The following is a 24397-nucleotide window of genomic DNA, read 5'->3' as shown; positions in this document are numbered from 1 at the left end:
GAAGTCAGTGGGGATAGTAACTGCAAATTCGCAATTATATAGCAGGTGGCTTATAAGTGGACCCCTGTTTGCTAGAGCGTTTTTTGCTCTCTTAGCACACACTTACGTTTGTCAGTGCAATACTTAACGTTTATAAATGAATGGCATAAACTGCGGATGTCCTGCACTAGCACCTATAACTGTTACAATTTGGATTCATGTATAGGACTATGTCGTTTTCCTCCAATTCTTCGTCATTGTTGTACAAACTCATGGTTTTTACAATGTACGGCCTTAATGTTTGGTGTTATGCTTCCTTCGCATTTATTTCCTGTTCGCCTAACGGCTAAATATTTCCGCTCCCGGGTACCGTAGTAGGTCGCTACAGGATCCAAAACCAAATGGCTTAGCTCAGTGGTAAAATGGAGGTTACTGCTGCATTGTTCAGTCTCCTACTGCAAAAACAACAAAAAATTATTTATACAACATTTTTTCGATGTGATAATTAAAACTTTATGATAAACTCTCGTATGATTACTGCCAAGGCGTGGGTACAATGTAAGGTGTGTGGGTATAAATAGTGGGTATAAATAGTATAATAGTGGCCATGTGATTGAAATGTACCAGTGAGCCGGCCGGGGTGGCCAACGGTTAAAGACGCTACAGTCTGGAACCGCGCGACCGCTACGGTCGGAGGTTCGAATTCTGCCTCGGGCATGGATGTGTGTGATGTCCTTAGGTTAGTTAGGTTCAAGTAGTTCTAAGTTCTAGGGGACTGATGACCTCCGATGTTAAGTCCCATAGTGCTCAGAGCCAATTTTTTTTTTTAAACAGAGAAATCAATTGTTCACTTCACAAAACTAAAGAGGCCTTTTACGCTGCAAAAAGCAATTACTGAATTAAATATCAAAATGTAATAAGGAATATTTGACTTATCTTTCTCTGTACGTGACTGTGTGCTTCGCAGAGATAATATACATGCTGTCAAACAACTATATCCTCCTACACTTCTCTAAATTACGAGGGTCGTTCAAAAAGGAATGCCTCACATTTTTTAAGCCATTAATATCCATAGACAAACGTCCTTGTTGGTGCTTCATAATTAATGTTTGTTCTGTGCGCCGGTGAAGTTTAGAGACGTTCTGGCAGATGGAAGAGCCGTGGTACAGCGTCAGAATGGCTTCTACATACGACTCACGTTACAAGCAGCGTGCCATTATTGAATTCTTGTGTGCAGAAAAAGAAACCCTGGTGAACATCTATAAACGTTTGTGTGCAGTGTATGGCAATGCTGCAGTTGATAGCAGTATAGTTGGGCGATGGGTAAAGAAAGTTACACGCTCAGGAAATGCAGAAACAGAGCTCCTTGATCAGCCACGCTCGGTACTTGCTGCCACAGCCACTGCTCCAGGTATGCTGAATCGTGTGGAGGCCATTGTTCGTGCCGACCGGCGCATCACAACCCGACAATTGGCTCTTCATTTGCCGGTCAGCATTGGAAGTGCGTTTGCAATGATCAAGACTCTTGGATATTCAAAGAGGTGCTCACGATGGGTTCTACGAATGTTCACAGCGGCCCGCAAGATTCAAAGACAGGCCATTTCATCTGAATTGTTGGAGCGTTTTGAGACCAACGGAGAGAATTTTCTGTCGTGGAGTGCTACGGGGGACGAAAGCTCGGTGCACCATTTTGTGCCGGAAACAAAAAGGCAGTCCATGGAGTGGCATCTTCCTCATTCACCAGAAAAGAAGAAATTCAAGACAACCCCCTCTACCGGAAAAGTCATGGTGACCGTCTTCTGGGATTGTGATGGCGTCATTCTCGTGGATGCGGTACCAAAAGAGTCAACCATCAATTCAGAGGCATACGTGAATACTCTGAATAAACTCAACAACCGTTTCCGACGTGTTCGATCGGACAAGAATCCAGCAGAAATCTTGCTCCAGCACGATCATGCACGCCCTCACACGTCTGAGAACCCATGAACGCATCACCAAATTGGGTTCGACATCATTACCTCATCCACCCTACAGTCCACACCTGGCATCCTCGGACTTCCACCTCTTTGGGCTGCTTAAAGATTCTCTACGGGGAACACACTTTGAAGATGACGAGAGTGTCAGTCATGCAGTGAAAAAATGGCTACGCCTATAGGACAAGAGCTTTTATCAGCAGGGAGTACATGCTCTACCACAACGTTGGCGTGCAACCATAGAGCGTGATAGAGACTGCGTAGAAAAATAGGAATTAGACAAGGCATTTTTATGTATATTTTCACCAAATTCTGACTCTTAAAATGAACACGTTCTCAGAAAAAATTGTGGGGCATTACTTATTGAACGACCCTCGTATATCATATGGGACACATTCGTTGAACTAAACATTTTGTTAAAAATACTTTGGTGACCACCTGTACAATGCAAAACAAATATTCTTCTTAACGAAACGTCGTTTCATGCTGAACGTAAGCGCGCAATGACAGTGCTACCAGCTACGTGCAATACACGCGGTCGACTTCTTTGACATTGCAATGCAGTTTGGCACACACATAAATGAAATAAACAATTTACTAACAGTGATTTCGTAAGAACCGAATTCACAAAACATAAACTTTGTCTCCAAAAAAAGTAACTTTATTCTTTATTTCAGCAAGTATGCAAACTGTTGACCATGCACTGAAAGGCACATTTGCAATCGCCGTTCGAAAGGAAAATGAACAGATCTAGTTACAGTGGACGATATGGTAGAACATGCACTTGCAATTCGACGACATATATCGTCTGCCGTAGTTGAGGCTTCGTCATAGACTTGTAACGTTTATGTCTAAAGTAGGGTGTGACGTTTATGCACAACAAAGAACAGTTATATCAAGTGGTGTGCTGACTGCTGTCCTGGTAGAATGACGCTGACATACACTAATGATGATACATACCAGTGTAGTTCTACATGCCGGTTCATTCAGTATCTCCTTGCTTTCTCCCTACTTGGTAAAAACAACTAATCATTATCCTATTTATGTACCGTGTAGCCGCAGCCTGTAATCTATATAACTGCAAACACCAATACAAGTGTCAACTCTATCTCCGTACTCATGTCCACCAGCTATCCAAGCATAAAATGCAATGGTTCCTCCACTATCTGCCGAATCTGTTGGACTAATTCGCCTACAGTGCTTTATAACTGCCCACGTCGTGTTGTGCCGACTCCACTGTAGCTTGAATGGATTTTTAAGTTTGTTTTATATGCCCGACTTCTAATTTCACCACACAAGTCTCCAGGGTTGAGTAGTTATTGCCCGATGACGACACGCAATACAGTTTGTTAAAGCGGAATTCGCCGTTATTAATTATGCTTTTAGATTTAATTTTATTATTCGTACAGAGACTCAACGTTCCTTTGTTTAACAGCGCATCGTCAAAATAAGTATGAAATGCTAATATCTTTGCAATACATAATGTCGACTATTGAGTTAAAGTTCGTAACTATTTTGCCATTTTAGAGAAGAGCAACCTTAAGCGCTTCTGCTTCTATAGTCTCAGTATCAAATGTTCACTAATTTCTATTTACTTCCTATCTCAGTTCAGTATTTAACACAAATTAAATATCAGTGTCATTTCAGAGATATTATGTCAGTTCCACACTAACGGAATAACACGTAATTGTTATTTAACATCACTTTTATTAATAATCCTTTTTCTTATGACGTAAATCTTAATGAATGATTACTATCTAGGAGGAAAGAGGGATTGATCCTGATCATGAGATAATAGCTTTTAATGAGCCCGCAATCGTTAATTAAATAAAAAGTCACGTTCAAGGATGATATGCGAACAACTTTCGTTACGTCCGTTTTCACGTATCTGTCAAAACTAATCCAGTCGCCCACAATTCAAATTAACAATGACGTTAACCCCTTTTGTCCCCGAATTAATTCCTTTCAGATACGCGCACGTCCGAACAGCAGAACGGAACACAAACAACTTGTTTTAACAACCGAACAACGCAATGACGTTACGTTACGACAATGAACATCTCTTTGACTCTATCTTCTCTACTATGCTTAATTAAATCATTCCTAATTACAATTTATTCAGCTATTTAACGAAAACATCTAACAAAAAATAAAATTAATTTATCCCAACGTAAAAGATCCGTTATAGCTTGCAGGGACCTACATCACATTTAATTAGTAAGGATGTGACATACCAAGCAGACTTTTCGGATGACTTCTAATCTGGGAAAATTACAGTTTTGTTGGTGGCGGTCGTGATAAGACATTGTGTGAAACATAACTCAATGCTTTCCCTGAAAACTATCTCGAAAGATAGTTCGGACCTCGGCTCATGATGGAAATACATTGGATCTAATGGCAACAAACAGACATGACCTCTTTGAGAATTTCACATCGAAACTGGTATCTGTGACCATGATGTAGTTGTGTCGCTAATGATTACCGGAGTACAAAGGACAACTAAAAGAGTAGAAATATACATATGTTCAGTAAACTGGAGAAAAAATCAGCGGTGTCATATTTCAGCGAGGAACAGGGCAGGAACACGTGGAGGTACTATGACTCAAGTTTAAAAGAACAGTTGACCTTATAGTGGATAGATATGTATCCAGTAGAACAGTTCGTAATGGGAGGGACCGACCATGGTGTACGGTCACTGTAAAGGGACTTCTAAAGAAACAGACTACTGCATAATAGGTGTCAGACAACGCATAGGACTGTAGACACAGAGAATAAAACACGTTAGGCTGCCACGACGACAATACGTGAAGCCTTCAGCGACTACCGTAGCAGAATGTTGTCAAATGATATTTCACAAAAACAAAGAAATTCTGGTTGTCTGTAAAGATCGTTAGTGGAACGGAATGTAGTGTACAGTTGTTAGCGGAGGAGACAGAAATTTAGAGTAGCCAAACGAAAGCTGAAATGCTTAGCTCGGTTTTCAAACGTGCCTTTACAAAGGAAGACACAGGAGTACTGCTGCAAATTAACCCTCGCCACACCGAAAAGATGAGTGAAATTAGTATTACTGTCAGTGCTGATGAGAAACAGCTCCAGTGCCTGATGGAATCCCTACTAGATTCTATATTGAACTTGCGGCTGAATTAGTCCCTTCTAAATAAAATCCATCGCAGATCCCTCGAACAAAAGACCGTGCCCTGTAATTGGAAGAGAGCACAGCTAACACCCATCTACAAGAAGGGTAGTGGAAGTGGTCGTTGACACCGACTTGCTGTAGAATCTTAGAACATATTCTGAGGTCAGAAATGATGAGGCAGCTTGGACAGAATGCCTCCTCCACACCAACCAGCACGGATCCAGAAACATTGATCTTTTGGAATCCAGCTCCTACTTTACTCACGTGACATACTGAAAATGCTTTGGATCAAGGCACTAAGGTAGATGGAGTATTTCTTGATTTCCGAAAAGCATATGACTCAGTATCACACCTACGCTTATTGTCAAAAGTTCGGTCAAATGGGGTATCAAGTGAAATTTGTGAGTGGATCGAGAAGTTTTAGGTAAGAACGTCACAGTGTGTTATCTTGGAGGGAGAGTCGTTGTCATATCTAGAAATAACTTCGGTTGTGCCCCAGGGAAGTGTGTTGGGGCCACTGCTGTTCATTTTGTATATTAATGACCTTGCAGACAACATGAATAGTTAACCTCAGGCTTTTTGCAAACTATGCTGTCATCTGTAACGAACAGCTGTCTGAGAGAAGCTGCATCAAAATTCAGTCGGACATTGATAAGTTTTCAAAGTTGTGCAAAGATTGGCAACTTACTTTCAAAGTTAAGAACTGTAAAACTGTGCACTTCACAAAGTGAAAAATGTGGTATCCTATGACTATAATATCACTGAATCACAGATAGAATAGGCCAGCTCATACAAATACCTGGGTGTAGCACTTTGTAGGGATATGAAATGGAATGATCACATAGGTTCAGTCGTCGGTAAATTAGGTGATAGTCTTCAGTTTATTGGTGGAATACCGCGTAAGTTCAATCAGTCTACAAAGGAGACTGCCTGCAAATCACTCGTGCGAACCATTCTAGAATACTGGTCAAGTGTGTGGGACCTGTACCAAATGAGACTAATAGGGAATGTTGAACGTATATACGTATACAGAGAAGCGCAGCACGAATGGTCTTAGTTTTCTCTTTTTTGACCCGTTAGAGTAATGTTGAAGAAACTTAACTGGCACACTGTTGAACACAGACGTAAACTATCCCGAGGAAGTCTACTAAGTTTCAAGAACCGACTTTAAACGGTGACTTCAGAATCATGCTGCAGTCCTCTCCGTATCGCTCACACAGGGATCGTGAGGACAAGATTAGAATAATTGCAGCACGTTCGGAGGCTTTCTAAACATCTTTCTTCCCATGCTCCATACATGAATGGAAGAAACTCCAGTAACTGGTACAATGGGACGTACGCTCACACACGCACCTCGCAGTGGTTTACAGAGTATGGATGTAGATGAAGATGTAGAGGTAGGTGTAGGTGTCATTTTGATTCCAGAAACATTTTCCTCTTACCAACGTTTCTCACATAATGAACATGCAGGTGAACTTGGAATTCTGGTTACACGTGGGAGTACCAACATCCTTTTCCCGCGTACGACCTTTCAGTGGATCAGGAGAAAGTAAAATATTGATCATTCTCTTCTAATAATTATCCACTGTGCACCGTGTGAAGACTTCTGCAGTACAGATGCAGTCTAGGTAAATTGTCGTAAGGGCTAGGCAGTTTCATCAGGACGTGTTAGACACAGGTCCGGCTGACATCCCTATCTCGCAAGATGGCGCACAGGTCGCATAAGAAAGAGCAGGCAGCAGCTTGGGTGACCACAAGGACATTCCGTTCCAGAAGTTTACAGTGTTGCAGAAAGCAGTCGTAATGAGTTTCCTCTTCTCCCGAATGTGCGCACGGTTCATTAACGTGGCTCTCCGCCCTATACGCAACTGGAAGGTGGACGGCCGAGTGTTCTCGTAAGAGAAATGAGCGGTTGCACGGTGGGGCCGTGTAATTTGTGACAAAGAGCTGCGCGGCCTCCCGGCTGCGGGATCAGAAGGCGGCGCGGCTGCCCGGTCTCCAGGAGGCTGCCAGCACGGGCAGTGGGCGGGACTGCAGCAGGTGGCCGCCGGCTGCTAAAGCACACGCTGCCAGTGTGCGCCTTGTGTGCCGTGTGACGTCACGGCCCCTCCACAAGTCACCACACAACGGGACCACACGCCCAGCCGACAAAGACAAAATTTCATGAGCACTAAATTATTTTTGTAGGGGTACCTCATTTTGGGGAAAAAAACCAGTCGACAGTTTGAAGCATGTGCGGTTACTGAACGGCACCGTGTGGAACACGAAAGAAGTTTTCGCCTTCTGAGAAATCAGTGGTAGAAAATCACGCATTGCGAAACGGACACGGTACTGGATTCGACGAGACATCTGCTACTACAGAGAGTAATAAACTCTAAGACAAAGAAAGATGCACTACGAAGGAATTATACGAACGGGACGGAAACTGGTAGATGTGACGTACATGCACAGACAAACATATGAAACATGTGAGAAAAATTTGATGATTTATTCAAGAGAAAGAGCTTCACAAATTGAGCATGTCAACAGTGCGTTGGTCCCACTCTGGCCTCAATGCAATAAGGCATCGATCCATAAAGTTCCTGGAGGTCCTCCTGAGAGGCATCGGCCAAATTATGTCCAAATGGTGCTTTAGACCGTCAGAATACCGAGCTGGTTGGAGGGCCATGTCGACCGTGCTCCAAACCTTCTCAATTGGAGAGAGATCCGGCGACATTGATGGTCAAAGTACGCTCTGGCAAGCTGCAGACACGTCTTCGGCGATGAATCTCATTGACTGGAGTAGAATTGTCTTCAGCAATGAGTCCCGCTTCGAACTGAGTACGACACGGTGTCCTGAAACGCCCCAGACAGTGGTGGGATACTAGCCTGACTGTATCCCACCATACTGCGCGACAACCAGGAGTTGTGGTCTGGGTGTCATTTCATTTCATTACAGGTCCCCTTTGGTTGTCATCTGCGGCATCCTTGCAGCACAGAAGTACGTCGAAGATATTATACTCCAAGTTTTGTAGCCCTTCATGGTAAGCCATCCTGTGCTCACATTTCCGCAAGATAATGCTCTTCCATACACGGCGAGAGTTTTTACTGCCTGCCTTCCTGATTGCCAAACCATACCATGGCGAGCAGTGTTGCCAGATTTGTTCCCAGTGGGTAGGACCCTCCAGCCAGCTTGGAATTTTAAAGATCTAACTTGCCAGTTGTATAGAATTTGGGACATCCAACGACTCTACCTGTACCAAACCGAATAACTGATTGCATAAGGGACCAATGTACTACTGACATGCTCAATTTGTGAAGCTCTTTTTCTTGAATAAATCATCCAATTTCATATCCTTACAAAGTGTTACACCCTGGTATTTGTATGAGCTGCCCTATTCAATCTGTCATGCATCGATACTGATGACGAACTTGGGACACTTAAAATCTTTACATGTACGCCACATCTATCGATTTCCGTCCTCTTTGGATAAATTCAGTCAGACCTCGATAAGTTTTCAAAGTGGTGCAAAGATTGGCAACTTACTTGTAAAACTGTGCACTTCACAAAATGAAAAAATTGGTATCCTATGACTATAATATTCTTTCAGACAGCTGCAAGGCACGCTCTGGAGGTGGCAGCGTTAGGAGGATCAGCGCTCTCGTCTTGAAACAGGGCATGGCCGTGGAAGTTCAAAGACGAGAAACCCACCGGTTGCAAAGCCTCCTCCACGTACTGTGCGGCTATCGCGTAGGTCATTATAAATTCTAACGGCGAACGGGCACCACAGGATGTCGGCCCCACACCAGGCTGGAGGAACGTGTGTTGGGAGACCACAAACCGCTCTCCGTTGCGCTCTCAACAGCGCCTCCAGACAGGGACCCTGTGGTTGTCGCCCTCAAGGAAGAGGCAGGATTTGTCGCTAAATATTACCCGCTGCCATTCTGTAGAGCCTCATGTCCGCCTTTGGCGACCACAGGCCAAACGGGTGCGACCTTGCTGGGGTGTGAGTGACAGACGTTGGCCGGCTGTGGTAGCCGAGCGGTTCTAGGCGCTCCAGTCCGGAACCGCGCTGCTGCCACGGTCGTAGGTTCGAATCCTGCCTCGGGCATGGATGTGTGTGATGTCCTTAGGTTTAAGTAGTTCTAAGTCTAGGGGACTAATGACCTCAGATGTTGAGTCCCATAGTGCTCAGAACCATTTGAACCATTTGACAGACGTTGTAATGGTCGGCGTGCGGCGAACCCTGCGTCATGCAGTCGCCTTCCAATGGGATTAGCACTTACTTGATGTTGCATAGAAAGTATGGCAGTTCATTGAATGGCCTGTATCGTTGCCGTTGAATCATTTCACTCGTGGCGGACAGTTCACCGGACCTCCCGCCTTGTGATGCGTATCGGACGTCCAGAGCCCAAATGCGGCACTCGCGTTCCTTCCTCAGTCCATTGCCGCCAACAACGAGCACTGGTGTAGCCCTTACGACCCAAGTGGCGCACAGTACGACGATAGGACCACCCAGCCTCCCACCTCCCCACGATGCGGCCTCTCTCCTGTCGAACGAGTCGCCTGAGCTTAGTACACGTTCCAGAGATGCTCTACCCGCTGTCGTACTGGCCGTCACGGCCATCTGGAGCGCTCTTTTACCAACCGGTGGGGCACGGCGTCACGGCTCCACCTACGCTCCCCGAGTACACAGCCGATCGTGGAAACGAAATCATTGCCGTAGCTGAGAGTGTTCATCATTCCCACCCGGTTTGCGTTGGGTGCATTGGGTCGATCGTGTCCTTGTGGGTGCAACTCTTTTTGTGACGGTGAGTGTATAAAAGAACTGAAACCTGCTAGTCAAGGGAAGGCAGGATTCGGTTACGATTGTGGACGGGGCCGTAATCAGTTACTGCTGGTTGCCTTTTACAGTTACACACAGTTTATTTTGAACCAGTAATTCCAAACACAACAATAAATAAAAATACCACACATTATTAACGGTCTAAATAATAGTGTTTTCAGTGAGTTATAATTCAGCAAACCACCATTAAATACAGATACAGTAGATAATGTTTTAAAAGCAAGCCACTGTGATCCGGGCAGAAGGCTTTAGACGCCAGGAATGACAATAAATTAAGAATTGTTTAAAACTCGTTGCAACCTACAAATTACAGGCTTTGAAACATTAAAGGTAAGTCGCCACAAACACAGCAGAAGACTTCTGATCCCAGGAATGGCAATAAACAAGGTTTTAAGGCTTACTGCTAAAATACAAATCCCAAATTAGAATTTTAAGGCAAATGACCACAATCACGGCTGAAGGCCTTACACAATGGGAACGGCAATAATATATAAAAAAAATTAGAAACCAGCTGTAAAACAGAAAATACAATAGCAAAGGTTAATGAAAAACAAGTAACTGATCACCAAACGGGTGAATAAGATGAAGGTAAACTTTGTAACACAACCCTTAACGTCCACTGAACACTAACTACAGTGCTAGATTTATTCCAGAAGGCGACCGGAACTATTACACTAGACTTATATAACCTTTAATGTAGGCATTATAAGGTGTTGTAATAAATAACACTATAATAAAACACAAGGACCAGTACATAAGTTTCTTAAAGGGTACTGAGGCAGATTATACCCGCAGAAGGCGTGGGCTGAAGCAGCGTTACACTGAACTACTGACCATCAGACCATCTTTTAGAACACACATGTGTTACAAGAACCAAGGAGCCACAGACGGTGTTCCAGAAATCGAAGGTCCGGCAGCAAACACTTTCGTGTGCGATGAGATAGGCAGCCAAGAATTGCATTCATTTCACAAGACGGTAACTCAGACTGGTGGCAACCTAACGAATCACTAACGATAATCTTGCTGAAGCAACCTGACGTCCGATAAACCAAATGCAAAGACGTAAATGCAACGATGGAACAATACGCCAAGGCTGGAACCAGCGGTCTGCACTACATCCCCAGAATACTGTGATTAGAGCGACCAGAACGAGAAAGGAATCACTGCTACCAGAGTAGAAGAATCACCAACCGGCCTACAATCAAGAAAGTTGTGAAAACTACACGACTTACCAGACAGCAGCGGCAATGAGAGGAAACGTACACTGCCGTTACATACGCTAACCCCCAGGGCAGGTATCTGGGGCGTTAGTGGCCACCAAACAAGAAAAATACCCGCTGGTTAAACTTAACAAACTGTAACAAGTTGAAAGCAGTAAATAGTAGTAAGAAGTCGAGGAAAGCTAATCAGACCCGCCATCCCCGAGCACTCCACTCGCTGCTCTTCGCCTCGACGACACTACGAGCAGCAACACGAACCCAAGTCACTGGAGAATTGCGAGGTATCGCAGTGGTGGAGGTGTCTCTACTTGGATTGAAATGCACTCATCTTAAAGCTTGCTGGGTCCGGTTTACGACGAGGTCGTGCACCCTCGTGACCACAGCCCTTCTGTCTGGCAGTCCATGCGTGCCGCCAGCGGTCCCAGCGTGTTATCGGGCTGCGCGGACCTGGCTCTTCCTCAGTCCTCCACCCAATTGGCCCACTCACACGACCCGGAAAAACAACGACGTCACCCCAAAGATAGGGCTACAGTTACTACAGATCCATAACCGCCGCTGCTGCCACTAGCGGACAGGCAACACTTGAGAAACCGAATGGCGCCAGTCAACACGAGAAAAAGACAAACAACCGCAACCATGCCAACTAAACGATACGGTCTGGCATCCAGCAGAGCTGTAGCATGGCTCAAGAATACTACACTCCTGGAAATTGAAATAAGAACACCGTGAATTCATTGTCCCAGGAAGGGGAAACTTTATTGACACATTCCTGGGGTCAGATACATCACATGATCACACTGACAGAACCACAGGCACATAGACACAGGCAACAGAACATGCAAAATGTCGGCACTAGTACAGTGTATATCCACCTTTCGCAGCAATGCAGGCTGCTATTCTCCCATGGAGACGATCGTAGAGATGCTGGATGTAGTCCTGTGGAACGGCTTGCCATGCCATTTCCACCTGGCGCCTCAGTTGGACCAGCATTCGTACTGGACGTGCAGACCGCGTGAGACGACGCTTCATCCAGTCCCAAACATGCTCCATGGGGGACAGATCCGGAGATCTTGCTGGCCAGGGTAGTTGAATTACACCTTCTAGAGCACGTTGGGTGGCACGGGATACATGCGGTCGTGCATTGTCCTGTTGGAACAGCAAGTTCCCTTGCCGGTCTAGGAATGGTAGAACGATGGGTTCGATGACGGTTTGGATGTACCGTGCACTATTTAGTGTCCCCTCGACGATCACCAGTGGTGTACGGCCAGTGTAGGAGATCGCTCCCCACACCATGATGCCGGGTGTTGGCCCTGTGTGCCTCGGTCGTATGCAGTCCTGATTGTGGCGCTCACCTGCACGGCGCCAAACACGCATACGACCATCATTGGCACCAAGGCAGAAGCGACTCTCATCGCTGAAGACGACACGTCTCCATTCGTCCCTCCATTCACGCCTGTCGCGACACCACTGGAGGCGGGCTGCACGATGTTGGGGCGTGAGCGGAAGACGGCCTAACGGTGTGCGGGACCGTAGCCCAGCTTCATGGAGACGGTTGCGAATGGTCCTCGCCGATACCCCAGGAGCAACAGTGTCCCTAATTTGCTGGGAAGTGGCGGTGCAGTCCCCTACGGCACTGCGTAGAATCCTACGGTCTTGGCGTGCATCCGTGCGTCGCTGCGGTCCGGTCCCAGGTCGACGGGCACGTGCACCTTCCGCCGACCACTGGCGACAACATCGATGTACTGTGGAGACCTCACGCCCCACGTGTTGAGCAATTCGGCGGTACGTCCACCCGGCCTCCCGCATGCCCACTATACGCCCTCGCTCAAAGTCCGTCAACTGCACATACGGTTCACGTCCACGCTGTCGCGGCATGCTACCAGTGTTAAAGACTGCGATGGAGCTCCGTATGCCACGGCAAACTGGCTGACACTGACGGCGGCGGTGCACAAATGCTGCGCAGCTAGCGCCATTCGACGGCCAACACCGCGGTTCCTGGTGTGTCCGCTGTGCCGTGCGTGTGATCATTGCTTGTACAGCCCTCTCGCAGTATCCGGAGCAAGTATGGTGGGTCTGACACACCGGTGTCAATGTGTTCTTTTTTCCATTTCCAGGAGTGTATGTCTAATCAAATGCCTTTTCATGATCCCCTTGAGACATCCTTTGTTTTCGTCTGAACTGGAACCGAGAGAGAAAATGTCAGTCTTTGCCTCCAGCTCCCTTTTTATCCACAAACATGACTTTTGTCTCGTTGTTATTTATTTTCTACTTTATTTTTGTAACCTCTTGATTTAAGACCCTAAACATTTTGTTTCTTTCGTTCCATCACTCTATAACTATACTGTATTTAATAGTCCATGTGTTATAGCGACAGCAGCGGAGACAGCCAGAAACATTTGCGCCATGTATGAGGATAATGCCAAAGGACAGAGCACGGCAATAAAACGGTTTTCTCGTTTTAAGGTGGATCATTTTGACATTAGTGACTCTCCATGTTCAACAAAACTTTCGGGGTTTGATGAAGATCGTTTAAAAGCTTTAATCGACAATGAACCACATCAGTGTACTCTAGAACTGGCAGACGTGATCAAGTGTGATCATTCTACCATCGTGCGACATTTGTAAGCAATGGGAAAGGTTCCAAATAGTGTGCGTGGATACCGTATGCTGTAAGTCAAAATCGCAAAAAAACAGTGGGTGGCCATAAATGCATCTCATATGCATCTCATAGACGCCCCTCATCAATTGACTCGTGAACAACCCTTACCATTCCTACCCTGTATCATTATTGGTAACGAGACATGTCTTTATGCTAAAATAATGAAAAGAAAGGAATGGTTGAATCCATGCATCCACAAAGATATTGTTACTCATCTGGTGGAACAGTGACGGTGTGGTATACTGCGAATTGCCTCTTCGAGGTCTGTCAACAACTGAGACATCTTGCAGACGCAGTCGAAGAAGAACGACCAGGAAGAGTGGGTGAAGTGATGCTATTCCACGATAACGCCCGCCCCCAGTCTGCTGGACTGGCAAAGAACAGGAGCTGGGTTGCAAAGTCACATCGCGTCCATTTTATTCACCTCATCTTGCACTCTCAGATTTCCTATTTCTACGCTCTCTATCGAGGAGCTAACCGGGTGAAAATTTTCTCCGAACTTGGCTCGACGTGTTTTCATCTCAAAACGATATGATTTCTACAGTCGCGGAATCGAGAAGTTACCCAAGCATTGGCAGACAGTTGTAAATAGTGAAGAAGAACATATTATTGATGAAAAAAGTCTCTGTTGTGTGTACCTGTTGTGTTTATTAAAATTACGGAAAAACGCTAGGAACGTATGCACCATACTGATGTATTGTACGGCACTTAAATATGTAGAACTCATGATATTTAAAAACGCTGTGCAGACCACAGCCTCATGTCCCTCAACAACACAAACGGTAGAAAATCCCTGAAATTGCTTCTCGCATTCTAGTGCACGTTTTTTTGATGTGATTATAAGCTTGATCACTAGACTGCAACATGATCATGAAACACCACGCTTTCCTAGGTACACTATCTTCCACGTGTAACATACTCCCTACAACAAGGAAACACATATGATCTTAATTGACTTCATTAAACCTTTTGATCATGTTAAAGAGGGAAGCTGTTTCAGATATTTGTCAATAGGGATTTTCCTCAATCTTTAATACTCAAAACGTTGTATGAACAGTGACACACACCTTCTCCAGGAAAAAGTGGTCATAATATAGAAAGCGTCAATGTACTTAAACTAAATTCTTGTGGAATGGATAAGCGAGTTGCCACTACACTCTTTTAAAAATTCGTACTATACACTATTGTCATTTAGCGTTCGAGTAGTACCGACTTACCAGTGATTACATATACATACACTACTGGTCATTAAAATCGCTACACCAAGAATAAATGCAGACGATAAACGGGTATTCATTGGACAAATATATTATACTAGAACTGACATGTCATTACATTTTCACGCAATTTGGGTGCATAGATCCTGAGAAATCTGTACCCAGAACAACTACATCTGACCGTAATAACGGCCTTGATACGCCTGGGCATTGGATCAAACAGAGCTTGGATGGCGTGTACAGGTACAGCTGCCCATGCAGCTTCAACACGATACAGTAGTGACTGGCGTATTGTGACGAGCCAGTTGCTCGACCACCATTGACCAGGCGTTTTCAATTGCTGAGATATCTGGAGAATGTGCTGGCCAGGGCAGCAGTCGAACATTTTCTGTATCCAGAAAGGCCCGTACAAACCTACAACATGCGGTCGTGCATTATCCTGCTGAAATGTAGGGTTTCGCAGGGATCGAATGAAGGGTAGAGCCACGGGTCGTAACACATCTGAAATGTGACGTCCACTGTTCAATGTGCGGGCAGTGCGAACAGGAGGTGACCGAGAAGTGTAACTAATGGCACCCTATACCATCACGTCGGGTGATACGCCAGTATGGCGATGACGAATACGCGCTTCCAATGTGCTTTCACCACGATATCGCCAAACACGGATGCGACCATCATGATGCTGTTAACAGAACCTGGATTTATCCGAAAAACTGACATTTTACCATTCGTGCACCCAGGTCAGTCGTTGAGTACACCATCGCAGGCGCTCAAAAATGGCTCTGAGGACTATGGGACTCAACATCTTAGGTCATAAGTCCCCTAGAACTTAGAACTACTTAAACCTAACTAACCTAAGGACATCACACACGTCCATGCCAGAGGCAGGATTCGAACCTGCGACCGTAGCAGTCTCGCGGTTCCGGACTGCAGCGCCAGAACCGCTAGACCACCGCGGCGGGCTCGCAGGCGCTCCTGTCTGTAATGCAGCGTCAACGGTAACCGCAGCCATGGTCTCCGAGTTGATAGTCCATGCTGCTGCAAACGTCGTCGAACTATTCGTGTAGATGGTTGTTGTCTTGCAAACGTCCACATCTGTTGACTCAGGGATCGAGACGTGGCTGCACGATCCGTTACAGCCATGCAGATAAGATGCCTGTCATCTCGACTACTAGTGATACGAGGTCGTTGGGATCCAGCACGGCGTTCCGTATTACCCTCCTGAACCCACCGATTCCATATTCTGCTAACAGTAATTGGATCTCGACCTACGCGAGCAGCAATGTCGCGATACGATAAACCGCAATCGCTATAGGCTACAATCCGACCTTTATCAAATTCGGAAGCGTGATGGTACGCATTTCTCCTTCTTACACGAGGCATCACAACCACGTTTCACCAGACAACGCCGGTCAACTGCTGTTTGTGTATAAGAAATCGGTTGGAAATTTTCCTCATGTCAGCACTTTGTAGGTGTCGCCACCGGCGCCAACCTTGTTTGAATGCTGTGAAAAGCTAATCATTTGCATATCACCGCATCTTCTTCCTGAGGTTTAAATTTCGCGTCTGTAGCGCGTCATCTTCGTGGTGTAGCAATTTTAATGGCCAATAGTGTATATTTTTCAGATGAGAAACTCGATGTGGCAGGTGGGGTCTACTTGGAAGTCTAGCATCTGTAAAGATGCGCACATCTGTTACTGCTTCCCACCTACCTTCCCATTTATTAAGCGGTTTAAAATCCTTGCCCTCCATTTCACTACAAGCTGATGAAGCTATTTGCGGATGACTGGTTACTTATTCACAATAGTGAAGTCTACCAAGAACAGAAATCTATCTTAATACATTATGCAGAATCTGGTAACAAAACAAAGGTGATGATATGTTATGGGAAAAGTAAATCTTCCAAAATTGTAATTACTGGATAAGCAGTGGAATAAGCAACTGTAGACGGTTTTTTTACTATTAATGTGGAAATGAATGAACTTGGATATATTAAACATTTGTGTAAGTTCCACATGTTGCTGAGCGCGATCTGGCGTTTGGTGGTAAATAAGAATTTTTGCAGCCAAAATGGCGTGTTGAAATAATTTTATTTCCTCAATGAGCGGTTCCGGCAGAGTCAAGCAGTCATTTTCGGATATTCTGGAAATAATATTACTGTGCATGAATCGCACAACCACAACGAGTGTGCTTTCGTAATCGTCACTGGGGAAATAAAAATGTATCAACACGTGATCTTGACTGTGAACGTTGTTATTTATCATCATTAATCATTTAGGTTAATTATCATTTCGACAACTCACTCTTATGGCTAAAAGGCTTAATTCTCAATAATATTTCATAAAGGCATCCTGTGGCATCTCTATAAACATTTTCTTAAGGCAACCAGTGCGAATGCAGTTCACAAATCTGACATGGGGGAGAGTCTAAAATTGAAAATTAATCGCCTAAGTACAGAGCGTATTAATGTATGAAATGTATTAGTAACAGATAGAACTGCTGGAGATGACACGCTGAATTATGGAAGATAGTACCTCGCACCTGTTGTCGAATTTGGAAGCAAACGTTTCATGTCTTTCAAGGTAACAAATTTTAAGTACTTTTGTTGTATATGACATCATCCTGAAATTGATTTTCGACTTCAGATAGACTAATTTAACTTAATCAAAGACAGGACCTATTATAACAACTTTTAAATGAATGTAAGAAAACAGACACGTCTGAGATTTTACAAGAAAACTATCACTTCTAGTTGTAACATATGAAGGCAAGACTTAGATAACAACAAAGGGTACACCTTGAAACCAGAGTGTAAGTGAAAGTAATCAAATGTGCAGCAGAATACACTATATAATTTCGAAAGCGAAATATCGGAATAAGAGCATAATTACGACCAATGTATGTAAATGAAGAAAAATAAGAATGTAGGAGGAATCGGAACGAGAACATCAGTTGAATTTAAGACGACAGACTACCAAAAATGGCTGGCTCTGAGCACTATGGGACTCAACATCTTAGGTCATAAGTCCCCTAGAACTTAGAACTACTTAAACCTAACTAACCTAAGGACATCACACACACCCATGCCCGAGGCAGGATTCGAACCTGCGACCGTAGCAGTCCCGCGGTTCCGGACTGCAGCGCCAGAACCGCTAGACCACCGCGGCCGGCACCAAAAATGCATGGACACCCGAAACCAGATCGAAGGACGCAGATTAAGCTCTGAAAGTAGGTGTAACATGCAAAGCATAATACGTGAAGAAGATAATGATAAGTATGACAATAATGGTCCTTCTAGGACAAACTTACTGGATGACATCAGTTGAAAAGCTCTTGTAGACGATCACATATCAGTAATTTTTGGAAGTATTTTTACGGCGATGAAACATCCACCTTTAAAATTAAAATAGTCAGTCGCAATAGAACAGTTATTAAAAACGTCAACAGGTTTCCCTCAAATAGCGAACGTCTTCACCACATGCACTGAAATATGAGTACGATATAGATTTTGAGGGAAATGTAATAATGAATGCTAATGTAAGAAACATAAATTATGACCAAAATTAGCTGAGTTAGACCCATGATGGCAATGGTAACGATGAATGGAGCAGGTATCGTGGATGGACACACTTTAACTGTGCTTAGGACAGAGGGCCTTTGCGATGCTCCTTCCACCGCTTATTGCTTTACGTCGGTAACAGCCAATCAGGCATACAGTACTTAAAAAGCGTTATTGCATATTGTGTACAGATAAAAAACTGTACGAAGATTAATAAAAAAGTTACATAACATAACATAAATATCAGCTATATAAAGTGTCGAATTACATTTAAATAGATACAGGAGAATATACGGGAATATAACCAATTAAAATTGATTGTCAGTGCGTAGAATGCCCTCTATGGGCGTTTTAAGAAAACTCGTAGAGTGTAATCGTAGCAAAGAGAGAGCTATGCGACGCCGTTGGTTTCCATAGAGATGGCGTGAAGACATCTATTTGCATCATCGAGGACTGATGGAGACTACGTCAAAGATGTAACAGTAACCGACCATCATGGATATATCTTATCTAACCGTGGTCATATTTTTCGTATCTTCTATTAACTGTTATTACTAGATTTCCCAATAAATCTGATTTCACAGTAGTGGAAATCAGTATAATGGCAGAGATTTGAATGCAAATTAACATTGGTGGGAATAGTTGTGTACAGTGTAAACGCAGTAGTATGAGATCTTATATACCGACAGATGCAGTCGAATGGTATCGCACTTAATGTCAGTTGTACAGTATATAACAAGACATTAACGATTCAGATGGTAGAGGGCGGAACTCGCGATAAAGGCAGTCGGCTCTGTGCGGTGTTAATGTGTGCGTACCTGTACGCGCCTTTGCTGCAAACAGAAAGCAGACAGCACTAGTGACAGTGACTGTTGTGTACATAAGCCACGATTGTGACAAAGCCTTACAGGAAACAATTATCATGTGGTGAAAAAGCAAGTATCGGTGCGGACCAGGAAATGGGACTCTCTAATCGCCAAATCGCCAAGAAGTTGGACCGTTCACGTACAGAGATTGATAATTTCACTAGGCACACGATACAGGCAGAAGGGAAAATATGCGTGAAGTAGAAAATTATATGAGCGGTCGAAACGGTTACTTTTGCGCAAAGAAAGTGCCACAAACCGTTATTCTTGTCAGTTTGTTATTGATTTACAGCTATCGGTAAGTGCCAGACGTGTACGACAAACTATATCTAAAGAGAAACATTTTGTATTCAAGGAACGACAGCAGAAAACTGCTCTGTAACTCAAACGGGTTAGACTGGATTTTGCTGGAAAACGTTTTTCATGGATTTTATAATGAGATAAAGTGATCTTCAGTCACGAAAAGCAGTTTAATTTAGATGGACCGGATGGATTTTAGTATTGTTGGCATGATGAGAGAACAGAGTCGCAGGCAAGAATGAGCAGAAATTTTGGTAGTGTTAGTGTAATGATTTGGACGGCCTTCTGCCCTAAGCGTAAATCACGCATTGTTTGGCTTGGCTGAACATTAGAATCAACTCTGACATGTACACTTAGATGTTAGAGATAGAACTGATTATAATGTATGGGGAACCAAAGGACGAAAGTCTACCGTTTCAACAAGATAATGAATCTGTGCATGTTACCGCTACAATCAAAATGTTTGAAGATAAAAATATGGCTGTCGTCCCATGGCCTGCTCTTAGCCTGGATGCGAACAGCATAGCAGACCTTTGGGGAATACATGCAGGGTGTGTTTATCGTCAAGGAAGGCAATTTGACGCCTTATGTGAGCCGTATTGAGGACGTAGGTTGCAGGTGCTACTCTGAGATGTTATCACAGGAGAGGAATTCGTGGCGGGCCGCATCAAACCAGTCACAAGATTGATGACCAAAAAAAATATGAGCCGGTAAGAGCGATACGTGAAGAGCGGGCGTTAATTTCACTGCAATAACTACAAACGTATACAAAATCAGTGCCAAAGAGAGTTTTTGAGGTAATAAGGATAACGGAGATTGCATAAAGTACTAACAATGCAGTAACACAACAGAACTGTGAGTACCTTTACAACAACTTCCATCTTGGAAATGCTGACGCCATATTTTATTACTCATGTTATCAAAGAAACTACAGCACTGGCCTTTAAAATTGCTACAACAAGAAGAAATGCACATGATAAACGGGTATTCATTGGACAGATATATTATACTACAACTGGCATGTGATTACATTTTCACGCAATACGGGTGCATAGATCCTGATAAATCAAAACCCAGAACAACCACCTCTGGCCGTAACAAAGGACCTGATACGCCTGGGCATTGAGTCAAACAGAGCTTGGATGGCGTGTACAGGTACAGCTGCCAATGCAGCTTCTACACGATACCACAGTTCATCAAGAGTAGTGACTGGCGTATTCTGACGAGGCAGTTGCTTGGCCACCATTGACCAGACGTTTTCAATTGGTGAGAGATCTGGAGAATGTGCTGGCCAGGGCAGCAGACGAACATTTTCTGTATCCAGAAAGGCCCGTACAGGACCTGCAACATGTGGTCGTGCATAATTCCTGTTGAAATGTAGGGTTTCGCAGGGATCGGATGAAGGGTAGAGCCACGGGTCGTAACACATCTGAAATGTAACGTCTGCTGTTCAAAGTGCCGTCAATGCGAAAAAGAGGTGACCGAGACGTGTATGTAACCAATGGCACCCCGTACCATCACGCCGGGTGATATGCCAGTATGGCGATGACGAAAACACGGTTCCAATGTGCGTTCACCGCGATGTCACCAAACACGGATGCGACCATCATGATGCTGTAAACCTGGATTCATCTGAAAAAATGACGTTTTGCCATTCGTGCACCCAGGTTCGTCGTTGAGTACACCATCGGAGGCGCTCCTATCTGTGATGCAGCGTCAAGAGTAACCGCAGCCATGGTCTCCGAGCTGATGGTCCATGCTGCTGCAAACGTCGTCGAACTGTTCGTGCACATGGTTGTTGTCTTGCAAAATTCCCCATCTGTTGTCTCAGGGATCGAGACGTGGCTGCACCATCCGTTACAGCCATGCGGATAAGATGCCTGTAATCTCGACTGCTAGTGATACGAGGTCGTTGGGATCCAGCACGGCGTTCCGTATTACCCTCCTGAACCCACCGATTCCATATTCTGCTAACAGTCATCGGATCTCGACCAACGCGAGCAGGAATGTCGCGATACGATAAACTGCAATCGCGATAGGCTACGTTTATGAAAGTCGGAAACGTGATGGTACGCATTTCTCCTCCTTACACAAGGCATCACAATAACGTTTCACCAGGCAACCCCTGTCAACTGCTGTTTGTGTATGAGGAATCGGTTGGAAACTTTCCTCGTGTCAGCACATTGTAGGTGTCGCCACCGGCGCCAACCTTGTATCAATTTTCCGAATAGCCAATAATAAACTGACAGCATCTTCTTCCTGTCAGTTAAATTTCGCATCTGTAGCACATCTTCGTGGTGTAGCAATTTTAATGGCCATAGTGTATGTACTCGTTATTTCGTCATGATTGTTTATGTTATATTAGTGTCTACTACCTTCATAGTAATTTCGATACATGTATGCTTCAGACACTGTACCATTACTTTCATAGGATGCCTGCCTTAATTCTGATTTCTACTACTGTATTGTACTACTGTATGAATGAAGATGGTCGTTATTTAACCGAAACTGGTAGTCACTTTTGATAAATGTTCTACCGCAATCAAAACTGTTTTAATTTTTAAAAAGTACGAAAACTTGAGCTTTTTTTAATAGGCAGTGTGGTACTACATCGGACACCCTTTGGCGTACATTGGGAAACGATTCAGTTTTGATGCTTTTTATGCAATCTCGATATATGAAAAAGAGAAGTCAAACAGGTCTCCAGAAACATATCTCGCCAGACTAGTGAAGCACATTATGCACGCGTCATCACAGCCTAATTAATGAAGAGTTTCCCGGAATCTGCGCTGCCGCGATGCTGGTCACGTCCACAGAGATTTACTGCTGCGGACACTGGCGTACCATCTGCCCGTTCCTTGGCAGGTCGCTTTAGCGCAGTGCGGGGAGAAAGCCGGCAATGCTTCGTCCCGCTTCGCCACGCGCCACGCATCTCGATGAAATTCCGTTACCACTCAGGCCCAGTGATTTCATTCGTCCGAGGAGAACCGAAAGTCGCATTACCATACTTCATTTCGAGTTCTTCACATCTCCAATTAAAGACAGTCGAGACTGAAAAGTAAAGGTTACTAGCAGAATGAGGGGGCCCAGGCCACACGTCGAAAGTACAGTGTATAACGTACAAAATACGGCCGTCTCGTGTGCCATAATGTTAGCAACAACATTCAGCCTTTCCAGCTCCCTTATTTTGAGAAGAGGAGCCTCGTAAATTCTCATCTTCTCAGCGGGATACCTGCTTTGTTTATTGCAACATGAAACAGCATCATATCATTACAAGGTAACAGTCATAACACGACAAGACAGACTTCAGATAATTTACTGAGCCTCATAAACATTTGTGAGCAATTATTTTAAATGAAGCATTTGTTGTTCCCTTTGTTTAGGGAACTGAGTGAAACAGTGTTTTAGATTTATCTGTAATTACACTACTACACGTTCATCACTCTGCACTGCTAATGAGTCTCGGTTTAGCAACGAATAACAGGATCATATTTAAGTAATATTTTAACTGTTGTCCTATTTCTGGAGAAGGTAAGCAGAAAATTTAGCGAAACGTTGTTTGTCATAGAACAAGAAATTATCATGCGTGAGACTCACTGAAAATGTCGCTTTACATTTGTTAAAAAATGTTCAAATGTGTGTGAAATCGTATGGGACTTAACTGCTAAGGTCATCAATCCCTACGCTTACACACTACGTAACCTAAATTATCCTAAGAACAAACACACACGCCCATGCCCGAGGGAGGACTCGAACCTCCGCCGGGACCAGCCGCGCAGTCCATGACTGCAGCACCTAGACCGCTCGGCTAATCCCACGCGGCGGTTTACATTTGTACATGTACGCCTGGAAACCGATAAAAATTATAGGAAAATGCTCCAAAAGGATGTATGGGAAAAACGTTCAACGATATAATATGACAAAAAAGCTTCATTACTAAAGGAATAACTGAACGATGTGAGCTCTCGAATCCACCCTATTCATCATATTTGATCACTTCTCATTTCCTTATTCACTGAAGCGCCAAGGAAACTGGTATACAAATACAGAGATATGTAAACAGGTAGAACACAGCGCTATGGTCATCAACGCCTATATGAGACATCAAGTGTCTGGCGCAATAGTTGATCGGTTACTGCTCCTGCAATAGCAGGTTATCAAGATTTAAGTAAGTTTGAATGTGGTGTTATGGTCGGTGCACGAGTGATGGGACACAGCATCTCCGAGGTAGCGATGAAGTGGCGTCTTTCCCGTACGACAATTTCACGAGTGAATATCAGGAAACCGGTAAAACATCAAATCTCCGACATCGCTGCGACCGGAAAAATATCCTGCAAGAACGGGACCAACGACGAATGAAGAGAATCGTTCAACATGACAGAAGTGCAACAATCCCGTAAATTACTACAGGTTTCAAAGCTGAGCCATCAGAAAGTGTCAGTGTGCGAAACATTCAACAAAATATTATCAATATGGGCTTTCGGAGCCGAAGGCCCACTCGAGTACCTTTAATGACTGCATGACATAAAGCTTTACGCCTCACCTGGGCCCATCAACACCGACTTTGGGCTGTTGATTACAGGAAACATGTTGCCTGGTCGGAGAAGTCTTGTTTCAGATTATATTGAAAGGATGAAAGCGTACGGGTTTGGTGACAACATC

Source organism: Schistocerca cancellata, chromosome 5 (genome assembly GCF_023864275.1).
Source record: "Schistocerca cancellata isolate TAMUIC-IGC-003103 chromosome 5, iqSchCanc2.1, whole genome shotgun sequence".
NCBI lineage: Eukaryota > Metazoa > Arthropoda > Insecta > Orthoptera > Acrididae > Schistocerca > Schistocerca cancellata.
Note: the sequence above shows the minus strand (reverse complement) of the source record.